Source organism: Lissotriton helveticus, chromosome 7 (genome assembly GCF_964261635.1).
Source record: "Lissotriton helveticus chromosome 7, aLisHel1.1, whole genome shotgun sequence".
Lineage (NCBI taxonomy): Eukaryota > Metazoa > Chordata > Amphibia > Caudata > Salamandridae > Lissotriton > Lissotriton helveticus.
This window is the reverse complement of record NC_136068.1, coordinates 1,116,282,900-1,116,295,633: the sequence shown is the minus strand read 5'-3', so window position 1 is coordinate 1,116,295,633 and position 12,734 is coordinate 1,116,282,900.

Sequence of the window (12,734 nt, the reverse complement as noted above, 5' to 3'; positions counted from 1 at the left end):
AGTACCCCTGCACAACCCTCCTCCGACCCCAGTCCTCTCCCTACAATAACACTACACTACTCTGCACGAACCCCGACACTACCCTAAAATACTACACTACACAAACACTACAACACTACACTAAACCCTAAAACACTACACTACACAAACACTACAACACTACACTAAACCCTAAAACACTACACTACACAAACACTACAACACTACCCTAAACCCTAAAACACTACACTACAAAAACACAACACTACCCTAAAACACTACACTACACAAACATTACAACACTACAACAAAGTAACCCCCACCCCAAGCGCAATCCCGCTTACCTCACTCTCCTCGTGGATCCTCTCTCCAGCTTCCAGCGTCGTCTGAGGGGCGGTGCACCTGCATTGTGAGGAAACAGCCTCAGTTTCCTCACAATGACGTGGATAGCCATTAATGGTAATGGTATGCGTAGTAATGGCTACGCGTAGTTACAACGCATGCATTGTAAAGCATACGATGTAATGGTATTGCGTGGTAAAATCTGCGTTGTGATTGATGTTTCCCATAAATATCAATCCTTCTCATCTGATGGCAGTCGACCCCAATGAAGAACTAGGAACGTGCTGGAACTTGTGGAACATGTTGGATTATTTTGGAATTCGCAGTAAGGAACTATACCTGATTTGAAGGCTGGCCTTTCAGTGTATAGACCCTTTTTGGGCAGTAACCACTAGATTGTTTTCTTTAATCTTGATCTTGCTGTTACCTCCCTGTTGTAAGAGTCAGTACTGTAAATGTATTTTGTGCTCGCAAAGAAGTGGCTGTGGGATAGGGTCCATGATATGGGACACATATAATTCAAAACAATATAATATAGTGAATCAAAGGTGGTGAGGGGTGTACATGTATAATTGCAAGGTATTGCTTCACTATTCGCACGCAGTAAACACAAACACCTCCACATGTGGGAGAGGCATTGTTTAATGTATTTTGTGAATATATGATGTTACTTCTACTTACCAATCCATCCCAGATGAATACATATACCCATTACTGATATATGGGTTACATTACAATCTCTGATGCATGCCCACCAAAAATGGGCACTGTGACAGGGAGACAGGAGGGGTTACAAAGACAGAACCACCAAGGGCTGCTGGCAAGATGCACCAGTTATGACATTACCAACAATGCAAGAACTAACTAACCTTCAAAAGGAAAGCGTGCCTGAAGGCACCAGGTAGTGTCCAGCACTGAGAGATCGCTGACAGGCTTACATGGCATTGTTGCCATCATGTTTCCCTCTTCCAAGCGCTATAACCTGGCATCTGCTAAAAGAATGCATTTTACTTATGCTACTTGCTATGATGTTTGTCTCTCCCAGGTGTCATATTTTGTATTACTCCACAAAACATGTTTTCTGCTTTTCCTAAATGTCTTCATTTTGCCTTTCCTACATGGCACTAATGTGAGTGCTCCTAAATTACACAAACATTACTCACATACATGACATAATTTGTCTTCTTTTCATCATATAGCATGATTTTCCCTCCCACTAAGATATCATTTTCAGCTCTCACCATGACATTATATTCCTCTCTCACTTCATATCATGTTCTGTTCTTCCATAAAATATTTTGTACGTCTCTCTCACCTGAAATCTTTTTCGCCTCTCCACTATGACATCATGTTCACCTCTCCCTTATGGCAACGTTTCTCTCTCTCCCTATGACATCATGATCGCCTCTACCATATGATGTAATTTTTCCCTTGACATCATGTTCTGCTCTCCCCTAGGACTCTTTGCTGAGACAAACTTTGACCTCTCTCCTAAGACATCATCGTGTCCTATCTCCATGGCATAGTTTTACCGCTCTCCTATGACCTGATCTTCCATTAACCCAAAACACAATTTTGATATCTCTTAATTGAACTGGTGCCATATCTCTAGTAAGGTTCAGTGGTCAGCATGATCAAATCAAATGCATCTGTAAAAGTGGATGCAGGTGCACAACCTGGAAGTCTGTATCCCTTAGTGCACCATATTACTACATCTCATACTCTGCAGCACTATGAGAGAAAAAAGACAAATGTCTCAGTTTGAAGTATTTCTGGTATAAACTGTGTTATCTTCCTACATTGCCTATGTTCTCAAAGCACTTTTCACGTGGCAGCATTTGTATTGCCAATAGACACTCCCCAGGCATTTTGGTATTGCTAAACAAGATGGCTGCTGCCATAGTCTCATGTTTAAAGATGAACATGAAACACACAAAAGGAGATGGGGGAAATGGAATTACTCGGGGTAGCATGGTAACCGATCGTTCTTTTGCCCAATATATCACCTCACATTAGACCCAGCCATATGCAAATCAGCCTTGGTCCTGCTCCAATTGGAACTGTCCACCTCAAACTGCGAAGCCAGGTCCTCTCCGAACTGAAACACAAGCAACCGAAGACCAGTTTCACCCTCATTGAGGGTTGTCAGACGAGGTAGCTTGGTTCTAGTGGTACAGTGAGTAAGGGACCCATGTCTGAGCATACCCTTTTCCGCTTGGGGCTTTACATAAAACATGCAAAAGGTGATGAGGGAAAAGCTTGCAATTTGTTTAACCCCTGGTAATCACTCAGGGCAACATTCCAACCCTCGTTTTTTACCTACCATGTCATCTAGGATTAGACCCAGTGATATGAAAATCAGCCTTGGTACTGTTGTGATAGGAATCGTCAAGCTCAAAACTGCCAAGATGGGTCTTCTCCTAGAACTGAGCACAAGCAGCCCAAAACCAGTCTCACCCTGATTGGGGCTTCTCAGGCAGGTGTAGCTTGCTCCCGGTGGCACAGTGAGCAAGGCGCCCCCGTCTGGGCATACCCTTGCCCACATAGGATGTTACATTTAACACACAAAAGGGGATGGAGGAATGCTTGCAATTTTTCTAACCACTGGCCATTGCTCGGGTTGAATTTCAAACCATCATTCTTTTTCCCAACATTGCCACCTCGGATTCGACCCAGCCATGTGCAAATCATTTTAGTCCTGATCTATTTGGAACAGTCTAGCCTGAACTGCCAAGCCAGTTACTCTTCAAACCAGAACACAAGCAACCCAAGACCAGTTTTGCCCTGATTTTGGCTTGTTAGTTGGGTGCAGGTTGGGTCCAGTAGCACGGTGGGCAATAGAACCATGTTTGGGTATACCCATGGCCACTTAGGGCGTTATATCAAACACACACAAAATGATGGGGAATGCTTGTAGACTGTCTAACCACTGGAAATCACTTGGGGTAGCATTCCAACCCATCGTTTTTTTGCCCACCATGTGATCTCAGATTAGACCTAGTTATATGCAAATGAGTCTTGGTCCTACTCCAGTAGGAACAGACCAGCCCGAACCGCTAAGCCAGGCCCTCTTGGAACCAGAACAAAGTCAACCGAACACTGCTTTTGCCCTGATTGGGGATCGTCAATCAGATGCAGATTGTTCCAGCTGCACAGTGAGCAAGGGGCCCACATCAGGGCATGTCCCTAGCTTCTTAGGGTGTTAGATTAAACACACAAAAGGTGATGGGGAAATGCCTGCAATTTGCCAAAGCAATATTAATCTCTTGGGGTACCATTCAGACCTACTGGTCTTTTGTTCTTCATGCACCTCAGATTAGACTCAGTCGTTTGCAAATGAGTCTTGCTCCAGCAGGAAAAGTCCAGCCTGAACTGCCAAGCCAGGTTTCTCCTAGCTGGAACACAGTATTACGGATAACTGTGTAATATTGTCCTGGTGACATCACAAACCACATGGTCAAAGGCTGAGTGTTTTTTAATTATCACCAGAACCCTGAGATGACACTCATGGACCATATTACACATGGTAGCCGTTATGTATTTTTTATTTTACATTCTTATTGTGGGGTATTTAACCTGAAAAAGCTGCTTTACTATAAAGTGCAGCTAACAATGGGCACTGGTTGGAGTTAGAATGTTTAGGATTTGTGTACCTTTCGTGAATAAGTTGGTAAAAAAAAGGGAAATGGTGAGGGCCAGTGTTGAGGCGTTTTTGTAGCAGCAGCGTTTACTGATTAATTATGAATTTACCCTATTTGCCACAGAATATGCTGCATCACTCGCAAAATTAGCAGATTTCACACAAAATAATTCTAGAAAAAGTGGATGAAAGTAATGCTGCCACAGAAAATGCCGTATAATTTGAATGTTTTGGTGCCAATTTAAGAAAACATTGTTGCATAATTTAAGCCTCCACTCTGCATAATCCTTGTAGCCCTGACAATGTTAGAGCTCTGTAGAGTGGTTTGTGATGCCACCAGGATTATGAAATTAGAATTTCAGAGGGAACCGTGAAATATACCGCATACCATTGCATTTTGTGCAATAAAAGCACCCAAACATGAAACATATATACATATACATTATATTTATATGTGTATATATATATATATATATGTATATATATATATATATACATCCAAAAGAAACGGTCGTCTTCTTAGTAAAATGTCAACCAGCTTTGGCCCAGAATTGCTTCAAAAGAAGCGTCCGCTGCTTGATGACTCGTGATCAAGCGGACGCTGCGAAATGCGTTGGGTAGACTTTGCCGATTAAACTCACTTTTGAAGCAATTCTGGACCAAAGCTGGTTGTCATTTTACGAAGAAGACGACTGTTTCTTTTGGATTAATTGGGGTTGGCGAAGCCCACCGCGGCCCGCCATTGCGAGCGGCGTTGGTCTGATCGCCAAACTTGGCTGGATATGTATATACATATCTATATATATATATAGATAGATAGATAGATAGATAGATATGTGTATATATATATATATATATATATATGTATTCACTGAACAAAACTGTTAATATACGTTATAGTTAGGTATGGTAATAATATCTTACTCTATAATAAAATAAAACTCAGAAATTCACTGATAAAAACAAAGGTTAAAATGACTTTATAGTTAGGGGAAAATATCAATTACAGCATACCATTTTAAACTAAAAGAAAAACATAAATTCACAAGTAATGTTTAACTGAAGTAACAATAACTTGCATTATGAAGAACTATACCTCAATATGCACACTATTGTCATTTCAGATGTCATTTTAGATGTCATCATTGATGTTAACAATGCTTTTATTGAACATGTCATGAGTGATGTAATCTGGGAAGGTATAAGCGGTACATGGTGAGGGTGCAAGTTACAGTTACTTCATAGCACGAGTTATAGTTAATTTACTTAACTATAAGCAGTGAATTTCAGTGTTCTGGTTTTGTGGTGAAAGTTTCAGGGTGATCTGTGAAGTGGGGGGTCAAAAAAAGGTAGTTCCCAAAATACTTTTTCCCCATACAATTTCCATAGCGTGTTTCTATATCAATGAGACAATGATATAGAAACACAACGCTGAACGGAATTAATACAAATTTGGCAGAAAGCTAGATATTTACTCAGAAAGAGTGGTGCTTTTTACATTTTGGTGTAACTCTGTAAAGACATTTTACGTAAATTAAGGTTTTAAAAAATAGCAATACCTAGTGCTGCGAGACTCTTGCAGGAGTCCCATAGAAAAAATGACAAAAAAAGCATTTAGAGTGTCTGGGTCCATCGGGCTGAGTCCTGCCCCGCCGGACCAATAGCTGTGATTGGCTGGCTGCAAAGTGCTGGCGGCACTGTGAAATGTTGCAGCCAACATTACAAGACTCAGGGATTTATTCCCAGAGTCCTCGAAAATAATTTCAAAACACATAGAAGGGGGCAGGGTAAAAATATCGTGACGCCCCTTAGCCCATGTGAAGGTGTCAATATTAAAAAAGAAATGAGGGGGGCAGTTGCAGTCCTGTGGGACTCTTGTGGGAGCCAGCTGGGCCCCTTGAGGTCCAGCGGGAGTCCTATGGAAAAAAAATAGGAGTGTGAGGTGGTGTTCTGAGGGTGGTTGGAGGTCGCCTGCGGATGTATCATAATAAGATATAGCTTTAAATTATTAAACCCACTGAAATTCAATGGTATGAGGGAGGCTAAAGTGGAGTGTGCATAATATAGTACGATTTTAACTTACATTGAACAAATCTTGGAAATATACTGAAAAACCATAGGCTAAAGTTGAGTTATTTGTAGTGCTTCTAGTAATAAAAAAATGAAATGTATGTATACAAACAAAACAAAAAACTGAAATTCAGCAGTTAAGCATAACTAACAAAAGTATAAACTTAGTCCAGTATTTCAATAACTATTTTTGATAGACATCCACAAAGCAGTTATATTTAAACAATCATCTTGAAGCTAACGGCCTAAAAAATGAACATGCAAAAAATATATTGCCTAAACAGCACTTTTGTTTCACAAAATGCAGTGGCATGAAAACCCATGCTTTATAGAGAACCCATGGAATATTTTCCATACTTTCATGCAAATTACATCATAATGACAGCCACAAATTGTACAGTAATGTATTTCACTCCCTTTTCAAGCTAACAGCCACCAAAATAAAGATGTAAAATGTATAACAGATAACGTGTCCTATGGTCTTTCATTGCCATCTTGGGGTTCTGGTGAAATTTACATACCACTTGTGGTTTATGATATCATCATCAAAGACACTCTATGGCAAATTAGATAAATCTATATACTACAGAGTTATTATATATTATTATATGGTTATACATCCGCCTCATCTCCTTCCTAGAGAATTTTTGGGTTATCTGTCAAGAAAGAGCAGAGAAAAAGGGGGGGGGTCCTAAAATACAAAATATCCATGCATTTCCCATAGACTTCTCTAAATATAGCTACAGCAAAAACTGCTGAATGGAATTACACAAATTCTAGAGGAAGCCAGATCAGGGTTTGCAGACTGTGATTTTGGTGATTTGTAGTAAATCCATTCATTAGTTTTGGAGATATTAAAGGTTAAAAATAATTATATTTTTTGGCAGTTGACCTCGCAGGAGTCCTGAGGGCATCCGGCGAGAGCGCAAAATAAGAAGTGGATCCCTGCGATTGGCCAAGAGGCCAGTTTTTCCTGTGAACCTTTATTTTTGTCTCTTTCTGCTCGTTGTGCATCTTTCTGTACGTTTCTCACCTTTATTTTGTCTCTTGCTGCTGGTTTCTGACCTCTATTTTGCCTCTTTCTGCTTGTTCCTCACCTTTATTTTGCCTCTTTCTGCTCATTGCTGAGTTTTATTCTGCCTCTTTCTGGTCATTTCTCACCTTTATTCTGCCTCTTTCTGCTCCCTCCCTTCTGACCTTTATTCGGTTTCTTTGTGCTCATTTCTCACCTTTATTTTGCCTCTATCTGCTCGTTGTTGACCTTTATTTTGCCTCTTTCTGTGAGTTTTACACCTTCATTTTGTCTTTACTGCTGGTTTCTGACCTCGATTTTGCCTCTTTCTGCTTGTTTCTCACCTTTATTTTAGCTTCTTCAGCTAATTTCTCACCTTTATTTTGTTTCTTGCTTATCGTTTCTCTCCTTTTTTTTGCCTCTTTCTGCTTGTTTCTCACTTCTATTTTGCCTCTTTCGGCTCGTTTATGACCTTTATTTTGCCTCTTTCTGATCGTTTCTCATCTTTCTCTTGCCTCATTCTGCTTGTTGCTGACTTTTATTCTTCCTCTCTCTGTTACTTTCTTACCTTTATTCTGTCTCTTTCTGCTCTCTCGTGACCTTTATTTAGCCTCTTTTTACTCTGTTACAAGAACTGCGCAGGGAGCCTCAAGGCCCCCGCGCTCCCATCCACCTCCAGCGTGAGCCACCATTACTTTTGCACACAGGGAGCTCCTGGAAATGCTGTTTCCTGTGTACAAGAAATATAGTTTCATCTCTGACCCTGACAACATGTCTGCGGCAGGGAAAGAGATGAAACCTCTGCTTCCAGCAGGCAGGAGCACTTTGACAGCTCCTAGCCACTGGAACCGGAGTGTTCGCTTTGGCTTGGCGGGAGAAGCCAACGCAAATAGCTATGTTCCGGGGGTGGGCACCCCAGGACAAGCAGGAGCCTGCCCTGGGGTGTGGTGGACACCAGGGCCATTATTGGCTTCTGAATGGGGGGCTGCATGGCCTCCTCCTTTTGTTTTCACTGGCCGGCCCGGGAAGTGGTGGTCTCTGGGGCCGTGTATGGCCTGGTAGGAGGGGGCGTGGTACCCCTCTCACATGCTTTTTATTAGCTGGCCCCAGGGAGGTGGTGGTCCCCGTGGCAGTGGGGTTCAGCGTAGCCCTGCTATTTTTTTATGTAAAGCCCCAGGAAGATGGTGGGCCCCAGGGTTCTAAATAGGCCATGGAGGGAGGTCCATGTGCCCGAATCCACTATTTTAACAACAGATCCGGGGAGGTGGTGGTCCCTGGGGCTCAAACAAGTCCACAGAGGGGGGCCCGTCCACCCCCATCATTTTTTTTAACAAGTAGCTCCGGGACCTGGTGTACCCAGGGGCTCATTTCAAAACAAGCACAGGCTTGTTTTATTTTTCACCAGATCCACCCTTCGGTACAATCTTTTTTTAAATTGCTTTTTGGCCCTGTCAGGGTCCCAGGGGTAACCCCAGGACCATGTCTAGGGGTCAGAAGGGTTTTCTGAGACTTGGCTGCCAACACTTCCTGGTTGAAATGTTGGCAGTCAATCTGATACTCGGAGGATCTGCATCCCTGTATATCCAAATTTGGATTTCTTTAATTATCTTTCAAACTACTAAACATATTTACACAATTTACTAAAAGGTCGCCTTCTGGACCAACAGCTACCTTTCTGCCAAATTTGGTGTATCCGGGCTATATTCGTGGCTAAAATTCCTATATGAATTAACATGGGAAACATACTTTTTTGCCCCCCTCCCTTTTTCTCAGTCCCAGCTTGATAGATGGCCCCAAAATTTTCATTGCACAACAAGAATCACCGGAAACTAGGTCCTAACTAAAACGACCTACTTACCAGTAGGTACATAAAAAAAACCATAAAAAGATGGCACACATGGAGGTGTTTGGATTTTGTTCACCCATAATCTTTTTTTTTTTCTATCAGAAACAAACAGAGATACGAGTTTCGGCAAAAGCCTTCAATTGGGTCATACAGTCAGTGTCTAGAGTGTTGGTTTTAAAGGGCAATAGCCCTCCTTCCCACTACCTTTTTATAAAAACAATTATACATTTTCAAGCAATTAGGCTGCATTTCACATTTATCCCTTGATACATATATTTTCACGAAGTTCTCTTGTCAATTCATTGTAATCCTCTCAACATTTAATGTTTGTAAAATGCATTATTCTTTTGTGTGTAAAGTACATAATTTATGCATACATACATGATACTGCAAACTGAAGCAAAACTAAACCTTCTTCATATTGCATCATTCCCCATCTGCGAGACCTGTTGCCCCAACATATTTATCTTAGAACCTCCTTTCCACAAAACATGGGTTTATTAATCCTGTTTTCTTCTTTTTTAGTCCTTTTTGGACCTTTTAAAAAACGTTTCTAGTCGGTGTGGCCCTTAATGGAGGGGGAAGGGTAAGGATGAGGGAAAAGGTTTTTGGGCCAAAGCCCTAGTATTCCTGTTTTATGTCTCTACTTGTACGTTATCTATTTAATTAACAAAGTTCACAAAGTGTTTTTTACATAAACAAAGGATACAAAGAGTATAAGTGCTGCTATATGTTGAGAGGTACAGGTACTTCTCTATGTTTCCCTCTACCTTGCTCATTAATGTAGACCAGAAGTTGATATTAGTTACTCTGTAATACTTTTTCTGCCGTGCAAAATTCTCAATATCATCAGAAAACCTACCTATATAAGATACCTGGTTACAAATACATTGTTACTTTAAGATGATATTCATAACTATACAGTACGTATATAATGTGCACAATTCGCAACATTTTCAAAGTACATTCCTCTATTTCTAATGTGCAAATTTCGCAATGTAAAGTGCTTAGAGCTAAAGTGCCAAATGATTATTAATCTGTACCCTATAAACTTCATAGTTGTTATTATAAGAAGTACACATACCTCTCCTCAAACATCTGAGCATCCCACGAAAAACAACAGAATTTTCCCTTTTCCCCTAAACTCACTAGCGTTAATATTAATACCTATAAAGTACAAACTGTTTCTTCATCTCAAATGTCAAAGAACCCCAACTTCTCATTTATATGTTATGCTCCTAATGACCTGATCGCTACCTGCAGACAGGAACATTGCTATATTCATCAGATGAGCATATTCTATGGGTAATAATAGTTAAGAACTGAGACAAATTTGACAATAAACACATATTTTCTACATCATATTTTTATGATTTGCCTTCCTACATTAGGTTTTGTCCCTACACTAGATGTATCATGGCTTCTTAACGACCATATATAAAAATGCATACAGTTCAGCTTCTGTATTCAGGCCCCATGGGATCTCATTTCCAATTTCTTTATCCCATTTTGATTCAGCCTTTCTTAATGTTAATTTGTGATCTCTCCCTCTGATCTTCTTTGGGATGTGTTCAATGCCAGAAAATGTGAAATTGCTCAAACTCCCATCAAGTTCTCTCCAAATGTGTTTGGACATTACGTATGAAAAATCTTTATTTGTGATCTCTCTAATATGTTGTAAAGTATGTAATTTTAACTTATTCACTGTGCTGCCAATATATTGTTTGACACACCTGCACTCCAAAATATATATTACATGTGTCGTTTCGCATAGTATTCTCTCTTTGATATTTTAATTTTTACTGTTGAGAGCTCATATATCGACCTGATTTTGTCCATACTGGCAAGCCTTGCATTTGTGGCATTTTACAAAGCCGGTGGTTTTAAGCCAATTCTGTCTTACTGTTCCTGTCTCAGATCGGTGAAAATAACTGAGTTAATAAATCACCAATGATGGTGCCTTACTGTAGGTGAGGTTAGGGTGCTCTGACATCTGGCTCTTGAGGTCTTCATCCTTTCTTATCAATTCACAGTGATTTCCTAGTGCCTCCTTGATAGCTTGATTCGTATGATCGTATGATAAACCTCACCACTTCTTCACCTTTAGCTTGTTCTTTAGATGTTTTCGGAACAAGCACATTTTCTCTTCACTGCTTGTTCGCTCTAGTTTTGGCATCATTCAGGACAGTCTCTGGCTAGCCTCAACTCCTGAACCTTTTTTTTTAATACATTTCACTAACTTGTTCCTCATATTCTAGATCGTCTGAACAGTTTCTTCGGGCCCTCAGAAACTCATCTTACGGAACGCTCCATTTTAGAGTTTTTGGATGGGCAATATTGGCTGCCAGAATGCAATTGCAAGCAGGGTGGTACAGATCTTCCCAGTCTCTATATACACTTGAATGTCCAAAAATTAAATTTGCTGCTTATTGATGGTATAGGTAATTTTCAATTTAATGAAATTCAGATTTAAAGATTGTAAAAAACACTCCAATTCTTCTGTTCCTCCTTCCCATATTAAAAACAGGAGGTGGAAATAACGTTCCCAAAGTACAACCTTTTCCATGCTTGCATATTTTCCTCCAACCAAATACACTCTGCTTCCTAGTATCCCATGGGCGTTGAATACGGACCAGTATCCTTTCCTCTCTTCTGATACACCTAAAATTACTCTCGAATCTTTGTTGCTGATCCATTGCCCTCCTTGCTTGTGACTCAGATTTTTGCTGCATGCTTTATTGATTGCAGAGCTAATTTTCCAGGAGTCACAAACAGCTGGACTACAGCTGCTATGTTGTCTTTCTCCCTCATGAACATCAACGCAATGGCGAGCACGGCAGAGCAGCTCAGCGATCCATGCAGTGGACTCCCTTGGAGGCGTACCTCCTTTGAAGAACCCCCCCAGAGGAAACAAACACCGCCCACACTACCGAGAGCCCCCTTACCAACTTGTCGTTGCACTCAACTCTGTATTCATCCTTGAGTTGCCATCTCAGCCGGGGGCAGCTTCTGCCAAAGAAACTAACAATCCAATTTGCCGCAATCCAATTTGCCGGAATCCAAAAGCCGCCTCTCGTCCAGGTGCATGTCTTGCTTGGTCCGACACCTCGTTACACAGGATACTCACTCCGAGGTATTGCCCGCAATCCTTCTGACCATTCCACTACGGGTAACACAGGAAGACGGCACACATGGAGATATTTGGATTTTCTTCAGCCGTGATCTTTTATTTACTTTTTCACATATTTCTCCTCATTGTGAGATTGAGATATATATTGATATATATATATATTGGTGAAATATTAAGCGGCGTGGTTCAGCCGCGGGAATACCGCACAATCAGCAAGAGCGCCATCTTTCCCAAAAGGAACCACAGTTTGTTGTTCGCGATGGCGCAAACGGGAAAGCGGCTGCCACCGACGACTGTCTCCAGTATGATTCTCCAGCTGCCTTTAAAATGGGCTGACAGGGAGCACGTAGGTTTGACAGACTTTGCATAAAATAACATAAGGAACTTTAAATGCACCACCCACCGGAGGGTAAAAAAAGTCACTGTTGGATTGTACTACAGGTACGAGCATGCCGCAAAAGAATGACACTGTCCACTAGAGGGCTATAAATTACAAGTAAATGGCAATTGCTGTAGGAACACCTTCAGTGTAAAATCGTGCGTGGCTCACCTTTGATAAAGTTCACGAGAGAACGAAACGCGCCAGGACTGCCACTGCCAAAGATTAAAATACCTGTCTGCAGACCCCGTGAGTGCGACTCCGCTTCTTCAGTGATGGAGAGTTTGGTGAAAAAAAAACTATATATATATTATATAACAACATATTGTATTGTAT